The sequence below is a fragment of the Leuciscus leuciscus genome (genome assembly GCF_965113295.1).
Source record: "Leuciscus leuciscus genome assembly, chromosome: 20".
Taxonomy (NCBI): Eukaryota; Metazoa; Chordata; class Actinopteri; order Cypriniformes; family Leuciscidae; genus Leuciscus; species Leuciscus leuciscus.
Genome location: NC_138744.1, coordinates 28,578,579 through 28,597,534, shown reverse-complemented (window position 1 = coordinate 28,597,534; position 18,956 = coordinate 28,578,579). Strand labels below are relative to the sequence as shown.

Here is an 18,956-nt window from a genome sequence, read left to right as displayed (position 1 = left end):
ACCATTTAGTGCTTTGTAAGTAATCAGCAATATTTTAAAATGTATATGATGTTTAGTAGGAGCCAATGCAGTGTTGACAGAACGGGCTAATATGGTCGTACTTCCTGGTTCTGGTAAAAACTCAAAGTAAACTCAAAAAAAAAAAAAAGTAATTTGTTTATTAAGCGTGCAGGGCAACCAACCATAAGGTTCCTAACCGACGACGAAGACTTAACAGAGCAGCCATCAAGTGTTAGACAGTATTCTAGGTTTGGATGTGAGGACGTTTTTTTGTCCAATAATTAGAATCTCTGTTTTTTTTTAGTTTTTTTTTAGAATTAAGTAGTAGGAAATTACTAGTCATCCAATTTTTTATATCACCTATACATTCCGTTGATTAGTGAATCGGTAAGTTTCGTCAGGGCGTGAAGAAATATAGAGCTGAGTATCATCAGCATAACAGTGAAAACTAATGCCATGCTTCCTAATGATATCTCCTAATGGTAGCATGTACAGAGTGAACAGCAGCGGTCCTAGTACTGAGCCTTGTGGTATGCCATACTGAACTTGTGATCGATGAGATCTCTTCATTTACTGCTACAAACTGATAACGGTCAGATAACATACATATAGGGTCTAACATACATGTTGTCGATTTAGATGATTTAACAAGTTTAGAAAATTATTCCTCTCTTAATGAATGAATCAAATTTTTCCTCAGGGAGACTAAAATTCACTCCCTGATGCAATACTGTAGTAGATGGTTGCATAGTTATAATTTTCTCCCTGATATTATCAATCTTATAAGTGAAGAAGTTCATAAGGTCATTACTGCTGTGCTGCTTGGAAACTTCTGGGCCTGAAGCTATATTTTTCATTAGTTTAGCCACTGTTTCAAATAAATTCCCAGTGTTTTGTTTATTTTCTTCTAATAGGGTACAAAATAAGCAGATCTAGCAGCTTTTAATGCCTCTCTGTATGCAATCGAGCTCTCCTTCCATGAAATGCGAAATACCTCTAGTTTTGTTTTCTTACAGTTGCACTCCATTTTTCTGGCTGCTCTCTTAAGGGCTTGAGTGTGCTCATTGTACCACGGCGTTGGACTATTTTCTTTAATCTTCTTTAAGCTTCTTTAAGTGCAACGGAGCAACTGTGTCTAATGTGTATACCGGCTGGTGTCAGACTTCTTGTGTATACAAAAATCTCATTGGATTCTAACAATTAATGGATGTTTGGAAATGTAAACTGATATTTCTACTGACACACTACAGCAAAATATATAAATAACTGGCTTAAAACTTGTTGTTTTTTGGGGTGAAAATAATAATGTGCCTAAGACTTTTGCACAGTTCTGTATATACTTTGAAAGTCGTGTTGTGTATTACGACAACATTACACCATCTGACCCTCACTTTTACGGCAGAAAAAGAGTAATTGGCAAAACAGTGCAGATACATAGGGTTTTAGTACCTTCACTGCTTAGACTGCAAACAAGCCTAAAATAGACCAGGATTCTTATTTTGAAATGTATATAATTAATTCATTACATTTATATAGCGCTTTTCTCGGCACTCAAAGCGCTTTACATAGAAGGGGGAATCTCCTCAACCACCACCAATGTGCAGCATCCACTTGGATGATGCGACGGCAGCCATGTTGCGCCAGAACGCCCACCACACACCAGCTTACTGGTGGAGAGGAGACAGTGATGAAGCCAATCAGTATATGAGGATGATTAGGAGGCCATGATGGACAGAGGCCACTGGGCAAATTTGGCCAGGATGCCGGGGTTACACCCCTACTCTTTCGAAAGACATCCTGGGATTTTTAATGACCACAGAGAGTCAGGACCTCGGTTTAACGTCTCATCCGAAGGACGAGTAGTTAAATATCCTTAACTATTTTTAGATGCTCATTAAAATGGTAAACATCATAATTTATTAACATAAGCAATAAATGTAAGGTATTCACTGATTGTGAAAACATTGAGCTGTGTTTTTACTTTGAAACCAGTAGCACTCATGTTTCAACACTGAATTAACCAATATTTTGAGTTTGGGGCAGGACTGTGTGTTTGTCTGACCAATTGAAGACTGCTTGAAAACAGCGGCCATGTTTGGAATACAAAAGCTTATAGCATAGCTTATACTCACTGAATACTGTATGGTACTGTATATTAAATTTATTAAGTCAAGTCAAGTTTATTCGTATAGCGCTTTTCACAATACAGATTGTATCAAAGCAGCTTCACAGTATTAAATTAAAATAATACAACAAAGTTTGTTTCAAGAGGAATTTGTTGATTGATAAAATTAAATTAAATATCCCCAAAATATCCCCAACTGAGCAAGCCAAAGGCAACAGTGGCAAGGAACCGAAAAACTCCATCAAGTGACCTAATGGTGTCCTAAAACTCCATCAGGTGACCTAATGGAGAAAAAAAACCTTGGGAGAACCCAGGCTCAGTCGGGGGCCAGTTCTCCTCTGGCATTTATGAGCTAGAGGCCGGATTGTAGTTTGAACTGTAGGATTATATGAATGCCTGCCTGAAGAGATGCGACTTTAATCTAGTTTTAAACAGGGAGAGCGAGTCTGAGTAACGAACAGTATCAGGAAGACTATTCCAGAGTTTTGGAGCCAAATGTGAAAATGCTCTCCCTCCTTTGGTGGTTCTGGATATCCTAGGTATGACCAAAAGCCTTGAATTTAGTGATCTTAAAGAGCGCGATGGATTATAGGGCGATAGAAGATCCGTTAAATAGACTGGAGCTAAGCCGTTTAGGGCTTTATAAGTCAGTAGCAATACCTTGTAATTAATACCGAACTTTATAGGTAACCAATGCAGTGCTGATAAAATCGGTGTTATATGATCATATTTTCTTGATCTCATAAGAACTCTAGCGGTGGCATTTTGGACTAACTGTAGCTTGTTTATTGAGGATGCAGGACAACCAGCTAATAAAGCATTACAGTAATCCAGTCTCGAGGTCATGAATGCATGAACTAACTTTTCTGCATCAGAAACTGATAGCATATTACGTAGCTTAGCAATGTTTCTAAGGTGGAAAAAGGCTGTTTTTGTAACATATGAAATATGATTTTCAAAAGACAGGTTGCAATCGAGTATAACACCCAGGTCTTTTACTGTAGAGGATAAAGTAACAGGACATCCTATGATGTTAAAGTTGTATTGTGCGAGGTTTTGTGGGCGGTTTTTTGAACCGATAAGTATTACCTCTGTCTTGTCTGGATTTAATAAAAGAAAATTACGCGTCATCCAATCTTTTATATCTTTAACACACTCTGTCAATTTGGAAAATTTAGCGTTTTCATCCGGCCGTCATCAGCATAACAATGGAAACTAATTCCATGTTTCCTTATAATATTTCCAAGTGGCATCATATATATTGAAAATAACAGAGGGCCTAATACAGATCCCTGCGGCACTCCATAGTTTACTGGAGTTATGATCGATTTTTCTCCATTTAAATAGACAAAATGGTAGCGGTCAGATAGGTATGATTTGAACCAGCTTTTTACAATAGTACAATAATACTATTACAATAGTACAATAGTATTATTATTACAATAGTGAACTTAAAGTTTAACAGCCTATTCCTCCGCTAGGCTGTGGTGGGATCCGAATCAAAGAAAAAGGTGCCTGTAAGGCAGATCAGCCTAGAGCACAAATTGATTTACACACACACAGGCACGAACGCACACACACACACAGAGAGAGAGAGAGAGCGAGACAGAGAGAAGCAGGAAGTATTTGAGGCAGTAAAATGATTCCACAATAAACAGTACACATGACCTCATCACTTTCCATGTTTAATTCAGCAAGTGGAATGACCAGTAATCAGCTGGGAATGGTAATGTAAAAAAAATTTCAAATCAATAAAATAAACAAAGAGATGAAAAATCAATCCATCTCACTGGAATGGGATGATTGAGAGCATTGCATTGTGTAATACAGTGAATATAGTATTCCGTAGAAAATTCACAACCTCAGTATAACATACTACAGTAGCCTATGTAGTGCAGCAACAGTAAGAACTATTCCAAACATAGCAGGCATTGTTTGCACTTCTGTCTGGTGTCACTGTGGTGCAAAAATCTTTAAATTGCACAGCTATTTAAAATACACTCAACACAGATGTAGAGTAGAATATTGATTGATTGATTGATTGATTTATTTGTTTATTTATTTATTTATTTATTTTTCGTTGATCAAGAACACAACCAAATCAAGTCTCAGCTGACATCAATTTCAGCTTACATTAACCTATAGATTCAAGTTTAAAAGTTTGTCTAGTGGATGCTGGACTGAAAGCAGAAAACACTCACAAATGTTCTTTGTATTTTACATGAATTCATTATAAACCGTAGTTTCTGATCACGGCCTTTGAATGACATTTGCCCTGCAGGTAGGTCTGCAGTGAAAGCCTGTTTTCTTCCACCGTTATTCCCACAGAATGGAGCCCAAGTTTGCTAATTCTCTGAGCCCATGATATAGTCAATGCGGGTGTTGGTGAGCTCAGACTAGCGGGAGTACAAATCCCTCAAAGAACTTAAGGCTGACTGTAGTCCTCGGCTAGGCTGTGGTGGGAACCGAATCAAAGAAAAAGGTGCCTGTAAGGCAGATCAGCCTAGAGCCCAAATTGATTTACACACAAACACACACACACACACACGCACGCACGCACGCACGCACGCACGCACGCACGCACGCACGCACGCACACACACACACACACACACACACACACAGAGCAGCAGGAAGAATTTGAGGCAGTAAAATGATGTACAAAACTACATGAACAACATGTAGCTGCATTTATTTCAATGATAACTTGAGGATGCTTTCAAATTAAAGAAGACATGTTGATGTTCGAAACATATTTTAACTTAATTCTGCTTCCTCGGGTTATTTTTCAGATGCTGGACCTTATCACCTAAAACCGTAATCGATACAAGAGGAAGCAAAGTGTGCTCCTCACAAAGCATTTGAATAAGGCATTTAGACATCAAAACACACAAAACTTTCTCAGACATTTGAATTGCTAGCTGTGTACTTCTCGACGTCTCAAGCCACATTTCTTGACTTCCCTGCTTTTGCTCTCTGAACACACTGAGAAATCGCCTCAGACCATGTTCCACATCAAAAACAGCAGCAGAGAAAGAGCGATTCACCTGCTCCCCTCTCTGCACGTCTAGATTCAGAGTGAATCGCTGAGCTACAATAGGGTTCAGAGATCAGCTTTGAAAATAAGGCCAGGGGTCGCAGTTCGCCTTGGCTCAACACCCTGTGGCAACTGGAATAGTAATGCAGTTGCTGGGATCCGGCCCGGGCCGCTGTGAAGACTTCCAGTGAGGAGAAGCTATTGTTTATGGGCCTCTTGGGCTGGAGCAGAGCAGAGAGGCGATGAGCTCCTCCGGCTCCTCTGTGCTGATGCTGGATTTCTCGGGCTCCTCTTGAGGAGTTCAGCATTCCTTTCAGCGTGAACTTTGGCCGTTTACTGTTTCTCACTGTGTCCTGCCCACCAGTGATGAATGTTCATTCTGAGCCAGGCGCCAAAAAGCAGTTTCTGAAGGAAGAAAACAAAGTACATCATGGTTTGCAATATATCTTACTGAGTCCATGGATAATGAAGAACTGCTAATAAAATATACATCATGTGAATCACCAACACAAACCCAACCGGCAGATGACATCAGGAGTTGGGCTGAGCTAACACTTCTCTTGCGGTGTAGTGTTTGTGAATTTTAAGTATGCATAGAATAAAGGACCTACAGTACTATATTTGCCCCAAATAATCTATACAACAGCACTCACGGAATAATATATCCCACAATGTAATTATCCCTTCTTTCTCCACTGTGACAAAGAAACGAGAAGCAGAGTCAGTCGCCTGACTGTTGAAGATATTTTCTCCCAAAGTTGAAATAAATGAACAAACTAGCTACATCTTATTTCAGAGATCATAACCAAATGCCACTCTCCGAATTAAATATGTGATGAGGACTAGGGATGTGTCTGAAGCTGAATACCCTATTCGAAAATAATGCCTTAACGAATGATGAATAATGAATTCTACTGAATAATAGGAAACATATATTTGTTAGATGCAGTCACTCCTCGTGTTTGCTGGATAGCTGGTGAGCAGGGGATAGTCCAATATTATACATAAACCTCTAAAATCACTATGCAATAATGAGTTTGTGAAGTGAATGGGTGCAAACTCTATGAATGAAATGAGCACAGCATGATCGCAAATCAAAAAGACACTTTCCGTCTCTGTAAGTCTCTCAGATATCAGAACCTGCCAGGAGTTATATCAGCTAAGATACTGAATCATACACATGGTCTACTACTTGATATGTCTATTTAAATGTTTTAAACCTTTTACGATATGACAATGTTTCTCTGTCTCACTCTCTCCAGGAGCTGGCAAGCATTTTGTAGTCTTTATAATTTGTTCAGATTTGCATTTGCTGCATAAAAGTTGTTTTAGCAATGTTTAGCAACCACTGAATATTTTCTTTCAAGTTCCATGTTCTATAATCAGCTGTTTTATATCGAGTCCTTTTATTTGAGGCTGTGGATGATTGTCCTGACATGTACACAAAATGCCTTTGGAAAATAATAAGATAGAGTTGTTTTCCATTTGTTTAACAATTAGCATTATTGGTGTTATAAGATATTGGTGTTTAAGATAATAAAATAAAAAAATAATAATTATTATTTTTTTTTAAAGTATAATTTTATGAGTTATACAAGGCACATTTGTAAACTGAAATGAATGAAGGTAACAGAATTACGTTTAAAAGAGGCTTTTCATGTAATTTGACTAAGCCACTCTTGGTTTTATCCAAATACTATACAAATATTTGGAGATTTCTACAGACACAGATAGGCTCCTCTGCATACCCCTAATGAGGACAATTGTTGCGTTCTTTTTTCACATACTTCTTTTTCTCATTTAGGATCATGAACATGCCTGCAAAGTGTTAACTGTGATGTATTGTGGAAAATGCATACAAATTTGTTATTACAATTATGATGTTTGCGGGTCAATATGACTTGCATATTTCATGGTTAAAGGCATGCTGCACAGACTTTTTTTTTATGTATTTGGTTGTGTCAGTTTCTAAACTACCCTCTTGTCGTTACATAAGGTGTATGTTGCATTGAAGACATCCTTTTTATTTGTTTTATGCGTGTTCATTTAGCTGGGAATCAAACCAATAAGTTTGCTGTTGCCTCAGAAAAAGCACACAGAAAAAGTGTTGTTTTGGTTACACCTGTTTTGTTCAAAATGTTAAAAGTTTGAATAAACGTTAGCCACAATACTATTAATATTATTTATAATTTGTATTGTTTTTGTATAATAATTATAATTTGTATAATTTTGAAAACAAAAATGTTAAAAATATAGTTCTATATCCAGTTTGATTTTAAAAAATCATACGTTCTTATGTTTTTTTGTAATGTGTGAGAAATACTGATTTATTTTTTGTTTTTCATAGGGTGATTTTTGGTTCATTGTATTGAATCCAATAACCCTAACCCTACATACAAATCATAACAGAATTTAAACTTAATACAAGGGATGAGCAATACATCCTGCATTATTTAGTAAGTAGCGTGCCAGTATTCCCTTCTGAAAACAAATTGGCTTGGAATCCTATATGCATAAACAACAATATCTCGGAGTTACACAAACTGTGGTGTCATTCCTTTGTGGTCTAGCAAACATTTGTGAGTTTGACACATGCATAAGCTCAGAAAACCAATAGTTACATCATCACAATTAGCTGAAAACAGCACTGGCCACAACAAGGGGTCATGTGACCATGTATTCCATACAGTCACTATGTTCTCAGAGCAGCCTGAGCCAAAATTTAATCGAAACCATGTCATCACTGTGCCACATATGTACAAATTAAATTACAGGGCACTGCAGTAATTGGTCACGTCGGCATGAGTAAAGGTGAATGTATAGGGTCTCACAGCAGGGGTTGTGTCCAGCCTGAATGAGTCAGTAGGTGCTGCAATGGTCTCTGTTGAGACTGAGAGGAGCCTGTGGTCCAACCACCGGGGTCTGATTTGACCATTACGTCTAAGGGCCCTATTTTAACGATCTAAGCGCATGGTCTAAAGCGCAGGCCGCAAGTTCACTAAGGGCGTGTCCGAATCCACTTTTGCTATTTTAACGATGGGAAAAATTAAAGTTTAATCGGGGCGCCAGGCGCATGGTCTAAAAGGGTCATCCCTATTCTCATAATGAGTAATGGGTGTGTTTTGGGATTTACGTGCATTGAACCAATCAGAGTCTCATCTCCCATTCCCTTTAAATGCCAGTTGCGTTTGCACCTTGGCAGATTCGCTATTTACATGACGGAATTTGATAGTGCAAAGACCAAACGTGTCTCCAGAGCGCAAACGGAACTGCTCGTGCGCGACGTTAAAGTGCGCAAGCAGACCATCTACGGGACAAGCCGGATTCCACCATATCTTTATGTACACAATAATAATCTTTTACATTGTAATCCTTTTATTTGAAATATTTGGCATGTTTGTGTGCTGCTGTGCATCCCTGTGTGTTTAATAAGCAGAGTGTACACGTGTTGTGGACCCGCCTATAGGCACACATTACTAACGCGCTCATTAAATAAAAAAATATATATATATATTGCGCCATTGACTTTAGACCAGGTTTCAGTTGATCAATGGCGCAGTCTATTTCTGTTGCATCAAAATAGCAATGCAATGCGCCAGAACACACCTCGTTTTCAGACCAGCATGCCCTTGGGCGCACAAATGGGTGCAAATGCATTTGCTATTTAAACAACGCAGGACGTGAAAATGATAACTGCGTCTGACTGAAACTAGCAAAAAACACTTGCGTCGTGCTTGGCGCTGCATTGCGCCGGGTGTAAGATAGGGCCCTAAACATCATTCAGACTTTCTGCACACAACGCCTAGAAGAGGAGCATCACACACTCATAAATTGTCACTTCTCTGACAGGTGCGAGACCCTAAACATGGATACTTGAAGCATGTTTGCTAGTCAGTGAAATCCTTCATGTTAACAAGCTAAGACTGCTTATGTGATGTTACGCTAGTGGCCTGAATCAATCAGGCTGGGCCATCTTCTAAAAATATAATGAGCATTGAAGTGTCAAATGTAGTATTTTACAGAAATCCTTGAAGCTATTATTGTTTCGGAGGCTCCTTATGGTGGCAGAATTCCATAAAAAGAGTGAGCGATTGCCATTTCTGACTAATACAGTAAAATTAACTATAAATAAAAGATGTAATCCAAAAAGTACCCTTTATCATATTCAAAAGTCCTCATTAGGCATTCAAGCCAAGTCTCGTTTCCTCTCCAAATGCAATTAAGTGTGAGCCTTTAAGGATAAAGTAAGCTTGTTAATAAGTTCACAGAGTAATGAAAAACAGCCTTTTCTTTATTGCTGAAGTGAGAATATTGAATCTAATAACAGGGCTGTGAAACATCAGCGACTCTGAGCAGTGCACCTGCCAACTTCTTGGGGTTAAAAATGGAGCCATGTGATTTTCTCATTACACATGGAAACCTCAGCCCTGACATCTGGGATCTTCACGACAAATAAACAGACATGATTAAATATCATAGTGTAGTGATGTTGGCTGTTCATGCAAAGTTTAAGTACTGTCAACGGGAAAAGTCCTCGCATTGAGCTGGTGAAAGCAAAAGTTATTCAGGGAATTTTAAGCTGTAGAAATGTTAAGCCAAAAAAGGTCCATGTAAACTTATCAACATATACCTTGGGAAAAGTTAGGGTTAGGATTATACAAGATTAGTGAAACATGGTAAAAAGGGACATGATTACAATCCGAGGACACAACAAAATCAAGGATGCTGACGTCATCTACAGCTTCGGAATGGCAATTCAGTCAAATAATGGCAATCAAATTTCCACAGCTTTTCCAATGTGTTTGGACCCTGAGGATTGTTGCTTGTGGATACATTTTCAGATTATGATGAGAAACAATTATTCAGTATGTTCTTCCACAGTATAAGTACAAATCCCACTCTACCATCATTCCAACAGCAGCATATGCAATATAGGAGACATATAATGCACAGCGGTAATAAAGCATTACACTTGTAGTGTTGCTCTGGGAGCCTGTCGGTGAGAAAGAGCCCGAAAATGGCTGTGGAAACAATTTCCTCATCCACGCCTCAGGCCAGAGATTAAAAAGTGTCAATTATAAATGATGTCAGTCTCACTTACTATGAGGAGCGTTTATGCATGAGGCTATCAGGGAGATTGAGTGGACGGCAGCGGATGATTTCAACATTGCCAGCAGCCGACTCTCTGTGCCACTGTCCACTGCTGGATGTGACAACTGACACGTAATGAATTGCGTTTGCCAAAAACAACAGTTTGATGCACTAACATTGTTTATTGACTTTGCTACTCACACAAACCCCATGCCAACTGCAGAATCAGTGGAAATGCGTCTCTACAACCTGATAGTTTCCACATTGGTTCAGATCTGGAGGGAGCGCAAGCTGCTATTTGTTGATCTTTTTTGTCAAGTTTGCGCTAAAGCTCTGGCAAAGTGCTTAACTTCAAATTCAAGGACATTTGTTTCTTCTTGGACAGGAGCCATTTTCATCAGAACCATGTGCATAAAGCGGGCTTATTTAGCAACCGATGTGTTGCTTTGAATATGTGGCCCCCCTTGAATCCAGATGTCAGAATAAAAGAATGCCTGCACCCTGCGAAGGTCTTCTTTCTCTGTCCCAGAAAACCTGTGAGGGAAGTGAATTCCCACTGAGCAGGAGCATGGATCATGGTAATTGCCAGCAGTACCTTGGGGCCAGAGCAATGAGCTCATTATTTCTCCCAAACCCTTAAGTCTCGCAAAACAACAGCCGGCCGAGTGTGGCTCTCGGTGGGAGTCGTGGGCGTGTGTTTGTGCATGTCGGTGTCGTCTTCCAGACATCCACTCTGCTGAAGCGTCTGGAAGTTCTTATTGTTTTCATGATAACAAGTAGAATATAGCTAGTTACAAAATAAAAAATAAAAAGACATTTCTCACACAGCCTCACGTATCTGACTTGAAAAGCAACGCATTCCCTTTTTGTTGTATCTCTCTCTTGGTGAGGTGCTGATGAATACAGACAACAGTATCCACCCATCTATCCATCTATCTTTATATCCATCCATCATCTCTCTAAGAGAACAATATCTCTTGCAAAGGTTTTCACAGATCTCAAGCAGAGGAGGCTGTCCAGAGAGCTGATGTGAATGGGAAAGCTAACAGTCACCCTGTCCTGCACTGAGCTTTCATCTGGGAATAAGGTTGTCGCTGGCATTGGTCAGTGCCCAACAGATATAATGCCAAGTGGAGCTTACACAGTATTTAATGGAGAGCCCTTTCAAAACCAATGCAGCTTAATATATCTACTAAACATGGCAATTAAATTAGAAAAATGCACTAGTTTATATTTTTTGCTTCTTTATATTAGGTGTCTTTAACTACTATATACTTGTACAATGTACTTTGTTTTATTGCAAAACACTTGTGCTGCAATTGAGGAGTGATACGGGTGAGGCTAGGGATAGGTTTGTAGGTAAGTGTAAAGTGCATGTAGGTATTTTTTTTAAATATAAGTGCAGTATAAAAACGTACATAATAAGTGCACTTTATCAAATGATTAATTTAAATATTCTTAATATACACTTAATATAAAGTGGGGCATTATTTTTATTTCATTTTGTTTTTGTGTTCACAAATACTGTATAAGGAAAAAGTTTTAAAATGGCATGCTTTTAAGAGCTCTTCATCTGTAAAACATCTACTTTAATACAAAGACATGTTTGTTACTTGTTTAAAAATGCAACAATGTTATTTATTTGTTTATTTATATTTATTATTATTTGAATATGTGGCAACTTTTTTAAATGGCTGTCAATGGAGAAACATGCTTTTGGTGTGTAGTTACAACATCTACCAGCAGGGGCTAACAAGGAGCAGGTGGCTGATGTACGCTCAAAAAGGCATTGAAATGTGCATTCACAATTTTCCACGCACATATCGGGATTTATAAAAAATAAACTTAGCGTAAATGGGTGTGCACAGTATGGACACTCTAGACACTATTTTACTAGAGTGAGCGAAGTAATGAATGATTTTTAACTGTTTTCCAGTTGAACATTTTCATTTCCACAATTAGATTAAATGTGCATAAGCACATCTGGGAAAATGCTTACTTTAGCCTGATAGCATTAAAAGCATACGTCCCACCCTCCCTGCAAATCGCCGTCCAAAGCCACGCCTCCTGAACGCATGAGCACAGCCCAGAAGACCGGAGACAACGTTACTGCAATACCAATATCATGTGTCATTCACCGGTGAGAAAACTTTATAGTACAGTTAGTAACATTACTACAACTACAATACCAAACGTAAACAAATTCTTAAAAACAGAATTAGATGCAGCAAGTTTTCGGTTTGTTTAGCTAGCAAAACTTGTCAGTGTGTAATAATATGTATTGCATGCCAGGGTTCCATGATGAGAGTCTGCTTGTTGCTGTTCTCGCTCTGTCTGCACAGCGTACGTGAACGCGCTGATGTCTTATTATGTCTGCGTGAACAGCCTGCGCAGTGGTATGCAAACACACATTGACCGACAGGGAACACATGCCACAGGACCGTTCAGACCGAACGCAACGATTGAACGAGCATTCTACAGTCCTACGCCTTCCACAGACACATATATTTATAAAAATACATTTAGACCGCTTAACAGGAGACTTTCAACCAGCAAAAAAAAAAAGTTTCTCCAGAGAATCACCTATGGCACCTTTAAATTGAAGTTAATTAAAGTTCAATTTTAGTTGTGGATACACTGCTTTTGGACACTTTTTCTGTGGCATGCTATCCCAGAGGAAAGAACATCTCTTTAACATCTCAAATGTTTCTCCTAGACAAAAATGAGGTTACTTTAACATCAAATGGAGACTTGAGTCTTGACTCCTGCTTCTCATACTTGTCTCCTGAGAGAAAAATAATCAAACACTCTCACAGCGGTCTCCTTTAAAGGTTTAGAAGAGATATCACCATCACACATTGTGCTCATATTTTTCTCCTTAGCTAGAAACTCTGGATCGCTCACATTTGTCTCCTCAAAAGATTTAGAAGAGATCTCATCATCATCACACACTGTGCTCAGATTATTTATTTTTTACTCAGCTAGAGAAACTGGAGCTCTCATATTTGTCTCTTTAGAAAAAGATCTCAACAACATCACACACTGTGCTAGAGGAGCTGTCACATTTGTCTCATTTGCTGTAAAGTCTAGAAAAGACCTCAACGACTTAATGAAGTTCCTAAACGCAAGTTAGGGAGGAGTGAGCCCATCTAATCTTTCAATCAACAGCCTGAGTATATAAGCAGCCGCTTACCTCTCTCTAGCATCAGCTGTTCCAGTATCCCTCCACCTCCCCAAACTCCACCTTCATCTCAGGTACCTTGCCCTTCAATTATCATATCCTACATTTAGCCACTGGGGGGTATATCAGAGCTCGAGTTGAAGCTGCTTCATCGAGCCCCTCTTCAGTGGACAGCAAGCCAAATAAGTTTAACCTAATATCTTAAAGATTTTATGGGCAAGCAAACTCGTTAAACAAAATGTGCACAAAGTCAAGTATTTATAATGCACCAAAGTAAAAAACAATCCATAAATTCAGAGTTTGAGCAAATATTGAGAGTGAAGTTATGCAGAAATAAGTTCAATGTTAATCTTAATTGCTGACACACAATAAGAGAATTGAGTTGTACAGTTTATGTGGATAGGGCACATCATTTGTTCTTGGAAATAGTAATGTACTAAGCCTTTATCAAAACTAACTTACAAAAGTCTTACTACAGGAAGAGTAACACGGGAGCTTACTTTGCTAAAAGGCACATTAAATGTCTTATGACTCAATCCTTGAGCAATTGTATTATTAATACGCAAAATCTGGCTTTTGTGAACGCATACTTTTAGGATGAAATCTACGGAAAGTTTTATATATGAGGCCCCTGATAACCAGCCAAGCCCTGACCCCTTTATGACACACACACACACACACACACAAAATAAAAAAATGTAACAAACATCTGTGGTTAATTGTTCTATATGTCACTCAGGCAGTCACTCGTCTCATTGGGCACTTTATTTATGACAGAATACTCTAATAGTCTGAATTCAGACTAGATTCATTAAATCAGACCATCCATCGATTAAAATTATGACAAATTAATTAGTTTAGCCTGACATTTTATTGGGGCTCCATTTGCATTTTATTTTATTTGTGTTTACTTGATGAGCTTCATTCATGAAACACAAGCAGAACTTTATAAATCATTCTTAAAACATTTCCTAAGTAAACTGCCACATTCAATTCCATGCAACATTTTACACAACATTCAAATACAAAAATTTGGTCTGTTCATATTTTTCACAGCTAGTTTTTGTCTCGTCTTGTAAAAGTTAACAGTAATAACCTTGATCCTGAGTTTTATTGCCAGAATGAGGATGTAAACCAGTGGGTTAGTAAAGTCCGATCAGCCCTTGAACTACAACATTCCAGAAGCATCTTTCTTGATGGACAGTCATTCAAAGTTACATGTTTTCTGACAAAATCCAATGAAAATGGATAAAATTACATTTTATTATATTTGATACTTTACTGACTGATGTTCTTCCCAAGGCTTTTATTGGTCCTGTCTGCCACAGCTCATCACTGCCTCTAATGAAGATCTGAGACTGTGCGTGTCATTGCTGTGCCTAGAACTGCACCGATCCTAGTTCATCAGCTGAGCAGATATTGAGAGCAAGTTCCCACACCCCTGCCTCTCGGTCGGGTAAAACCCAAGGATCAGTTGCCTCCCTGAACACCCATGGTCGCGGCAGGCAGCAGACGCAGGCCCTCGGGCTTTCATGTGCTGAGCAGGAAGCAGGCGGTGGGAATTAGACCGCTTCGTCTGCTGCTTCCAGTGGATGAAATCTCTCTTTCATCCTGTGCCGTGGCTCTGGCCGCTGCTAAATTTCACTGTATGATGTCCTCTCACTCTTTCCATACACAAGACCTTTAAATGGAGCTGCTCTTCATCTCCTCACCATTAATTACGGCCACTGCGCTGATCTCTGACAGTGAAACAGACGATCATCATTATAGATCTCATTTACTAGCTCAACACATTTCCCATGGCGTAATCCTCCCGATTTAAGTGGTTTACGTCATAACATAACATTATCTCAGATGTTTCTCCAAAAAAACCTAAGAGAAATAAAAACAGATACACTTTACAATAATAACATTTGTTAATGCATTAACTAACATGAACTAACAATAACAATATCTTATTACAGCTTTTATTGACCTTTTTTAATGTTAGTAAATTAAAATGTTCTTGTTCATGTTAGTTCATAGTGCATTAACTGATGTTAACAGATAAAACTTTTGATCTTAAAAATGTATTAGTAAATGTTGAGATTAACTAAGATTAATACATGCTGTTGAAGTATTGTTCATTGTTAGTTTGTGTTAACTATAATAACTAATGTTAACAAATGAAACCTTTGAAACCTATACAAATGAATGTGGGAATCTGAGAAGCATTAAAAATCTCCATGTAATCTAATTGCTGTAGAAGAAATAACTAAGATACGAAGACCTAATCTGTGCCGTTGCTCTCTCTTTATGCATGCGTGTTAATAACTATTCGAGCTCTTTGTAGCTGATGGTTTATTTCAGATGGACAGAACCAAAGCAGGTCTTTGCACATGGATAAGAGAGAGCCAAACAGATTAATCTCGCCCCTAGGAGGTTTGTGTAGCTACAAATATTCCCAAAGCATTTCCTAAACCTGGAAATTTTCTGATTCTGTTGTTACACCTACTGCATCACTGCCAATAGAAAAACAAGCCAAAATAGGATGTTCATTGAAGAGCATAAGAGCAGCAGTTTTGAAGATTGTCTTGCATTAACAGGTGGTCCTGCTCTTGGCAGTCAGTCTGGATTTATGCATATTTTAGGCTTCTTGCCAAGTACTCAACTGCCATACTGCCCATCAAAAGTGGGGAAATAAGTTATTTATGTCCGATTGAGGTTGCTGAATAAAAATTATAAAAATCCCACCTGAGAAAACAAACAGAGAAAAGCAGCACATTCTGAGTGGTGAAGAAAGTAGATAAACAGTTTAATAACAGACTTTATGATGCACTCTCAGAAAATAAAGTACATAATTGTACCTTTAGGGGTACAATGGCTTGTCACTGGGGCTGTACCCTCAAGGGTACAATGTTGTACCTTAACCTTTAAAAGGAACGGTACATATATGTACCTTTTAATGCTTTTTGACCCTCAAAAAGGTACATATATGTACCTTGAGGTCCAATAATAAGCAATAATAAGCCCTATGGGTTACGTTCGTGTAGATTGTACCTTGGGGGACAGAAATGGACTCCTACTGTACCCCTATTTCTGACAGTGTGTTGGTTTAGTTTTTTTAACTTGCATAAGTATGTGTTTCTTAAAGGGTTTCTGAATATGAATATCATGTATTTCAGTAGGGTCCTTATTTAATCAGAGGCATTCGTTTTAATGTAAATACTGCTCTCTTGACATTAGTAATTACCATGTTATCATTCTGAGCGATGACATGCAATGCACATTTTTTGACCACAATATTTTGACCTGTATTTACTGCATTAATCTTGCAGAAATAAAAAGGATGGAAGACATACAGAACATACACTACACTACAGTAAAAATATACAGTAAAAACAGTAATGTTGTGAAATAATATTACAATTAAAATAATATATTTTAAAATGTAATTTATTCCTGTTATAGCACAGCTGTATTTTTAGCATTATTACTCCAGTCTTCAGTGTCACATGATCCTTTGGAAATCATTCTATGCTAAGATTACATATCATTATCAATATTTAGTATCATTATCATTCTGAAATGTGGAAACTGCCAGTTTCTCTTCCCACTAAATACATTTCTTTATCTACTTTATATAAAAATAATGTTATATCGCAGCTTGGCTGCAGTAATAATCATACAACGAAAAATTGTCCAGAAGGAAATATTAATATTTTAATCAAACTGATAAATCTACTGATCTTCCAAAGGCTTTAAAAGTGAACCAACGAATAATTACAGACTAGGTTAATATTGTTAATATGTTTAATAGTCATTTTATTTCAGCTAGTTTGATAGACTCTAGTAATTTGTTGTTCATTGATGAACAGGGAATTGATGAGTCGACTAACTATAGGGAATCAGATTTATTTTCCTTTACCCCTATATTACCCACCCAAGTTCATAAACTGCTCTCACATTTAGACTGTAAGAAATCGATTTTTAATCTGAGTCTATCCACCAATGTTATCGAGATAATCCCTCTGATTTGAATAATTATCGCCCTTTTTCTAAACTCCCGGTTTTAGCAAAAGTTTTTGAATCTATGGTAAATGATCTAATGAAAGAATACCTAGTTAGTCATAATATTTTAAATACATTTCAGTCAGGATTTAGAGTGGACCATAGTCCAAAAACAGCTACTATAGTTACAAATGATTTAATCACTGCTCTCGATAAGAGACAGCACTGTGTGCGGCCTTATTTGTCGATTTGACAAAAGTGTTTGACTTAGTGTATCATGCCTTACTGTTACAGAGGCTTAAAAGTATAGGCCTCAGTAATTCGGCCTTGAGTTGGTTTAAAAACTATTTATCTGATAGAACTCAATGTGTTGCTGTAGATAATTACACCTCATCCATGCTAACAGTCAGAAAGGGTGTCCATCAAGGTTCTTTACTGGCACCACTTTTTTATATTTGTATTAATGAATAAGGGCAGCATTTTTTTATGCTGACAATACAATTATTTATTCAGCTGCATCCCCTTTGTCTCAAGCTATTGAAATTCTTTTCAGTTTACTTTACTAAAACTGAAGTTAGATTTAAATGTAAACAACACTAAGTATATTATTTTTACATGCAGCCGTTCTATGACCACTGCTCCGTCTATTCTTACTATTGATGACCTGCATATAGAAAGAGTTACAACTTACAAATATTTAAGAATATGGTTTGATGATAAGTTGGCATTTGATGTTCATATTGATTACTTGGTGAAAAGACTTAAACCAAGCTTGAGTTTACTTTTTCTGAAGAAAAAAAAAAAGAAAGAAAAAAATCCTTTTGGTGCTAGAAAGAGAATTATACAGAGTATTTTATTTTTTTATTTTTACCCATTTTAGACTATGGTGATGTTATGTATATGCACGCTTCCATGTATTTACTGAAAAGGCTGGATGGTGTTTATCATGCTGCACTGCATTTTATAGCAAATGCTTGCGGGTCCTCTTTAAATCAAAGAAGGAAATCACATATATTAGTATATACTCTAAAGGCATTGCTAGGTTTGCTTCCAAATTACATTACTAGTCTTTTATGCTTACGTAGAAAGAACTATAGCACCAGGTCATCAAGTGGAATTAAATTAGAAGTACCTAGGATACACTCAGAGCACGGAAAATCAGCTTTCTCTTATTATGCCTCATGGCTGTGGAATGAATTTCAAGCTATTATTCCACTAGAAACAATTCCTTCTTTGACTATGTTTAAAAATGTATTGCAGTGTAAAATGAATAAACCATGTTGCTGTTTTAATTAATTTGTTGATTTATGATTCATGTTTTTTGCTTTGACTGTTTAGAATTTGTCTTGTGTGTTACGTTTATGTGAAGTTTAATGTAAAATTTTAGTATGGCCATTTTGGTCAGGATTTATTTTACTCTTCTTGGAAAAATAAAGGATAAATAAAATAACAAAACTCAGACTAGCACAGGAGAAAACCCAACCAAAAAGCCTCGCAGGACAAAAGAACAGAATGAACTGACTGAGGGCTTAT

The 18,956-nt window shown here is 37.6% G+C and overlaps 2 long non-coding RNA genes across 2 annotated transcripts in view; one reads left to right on the top strand and one right to left on the bottom strand.

The window, feature by feature from the left end:
• Nucleotides 1–1,873: 1,873 nt before the first annotated feature.
• Nucleotides 1,874–4,163, top strand: LOC309484299. Its single transcript, XR_014200835.1, has 2 exons — nt 1,874–2,173; nt 3,547–4,163. It is a non-coding gene; the product is annotated as an uncharacterized lncRNA (long non-coding RNA).
• A 615-nt stretch (nt 4,164–4,778) lies between these two features.
• Nucleotides 4,779–18,956, bottom strand: part of LOC309484243 — a 61,482-nt gene continuing 47,304 nt past the window's right edge. The window contains exon 3 of the long non-coding RNA XR_014200770.1: nt 4,779–5,566. This is a non-coding gene — a long non-coding RNA (uncharacterized lncRNA). The remainder of the gene's footprint in view (nt 5,567–18,956) is intronic.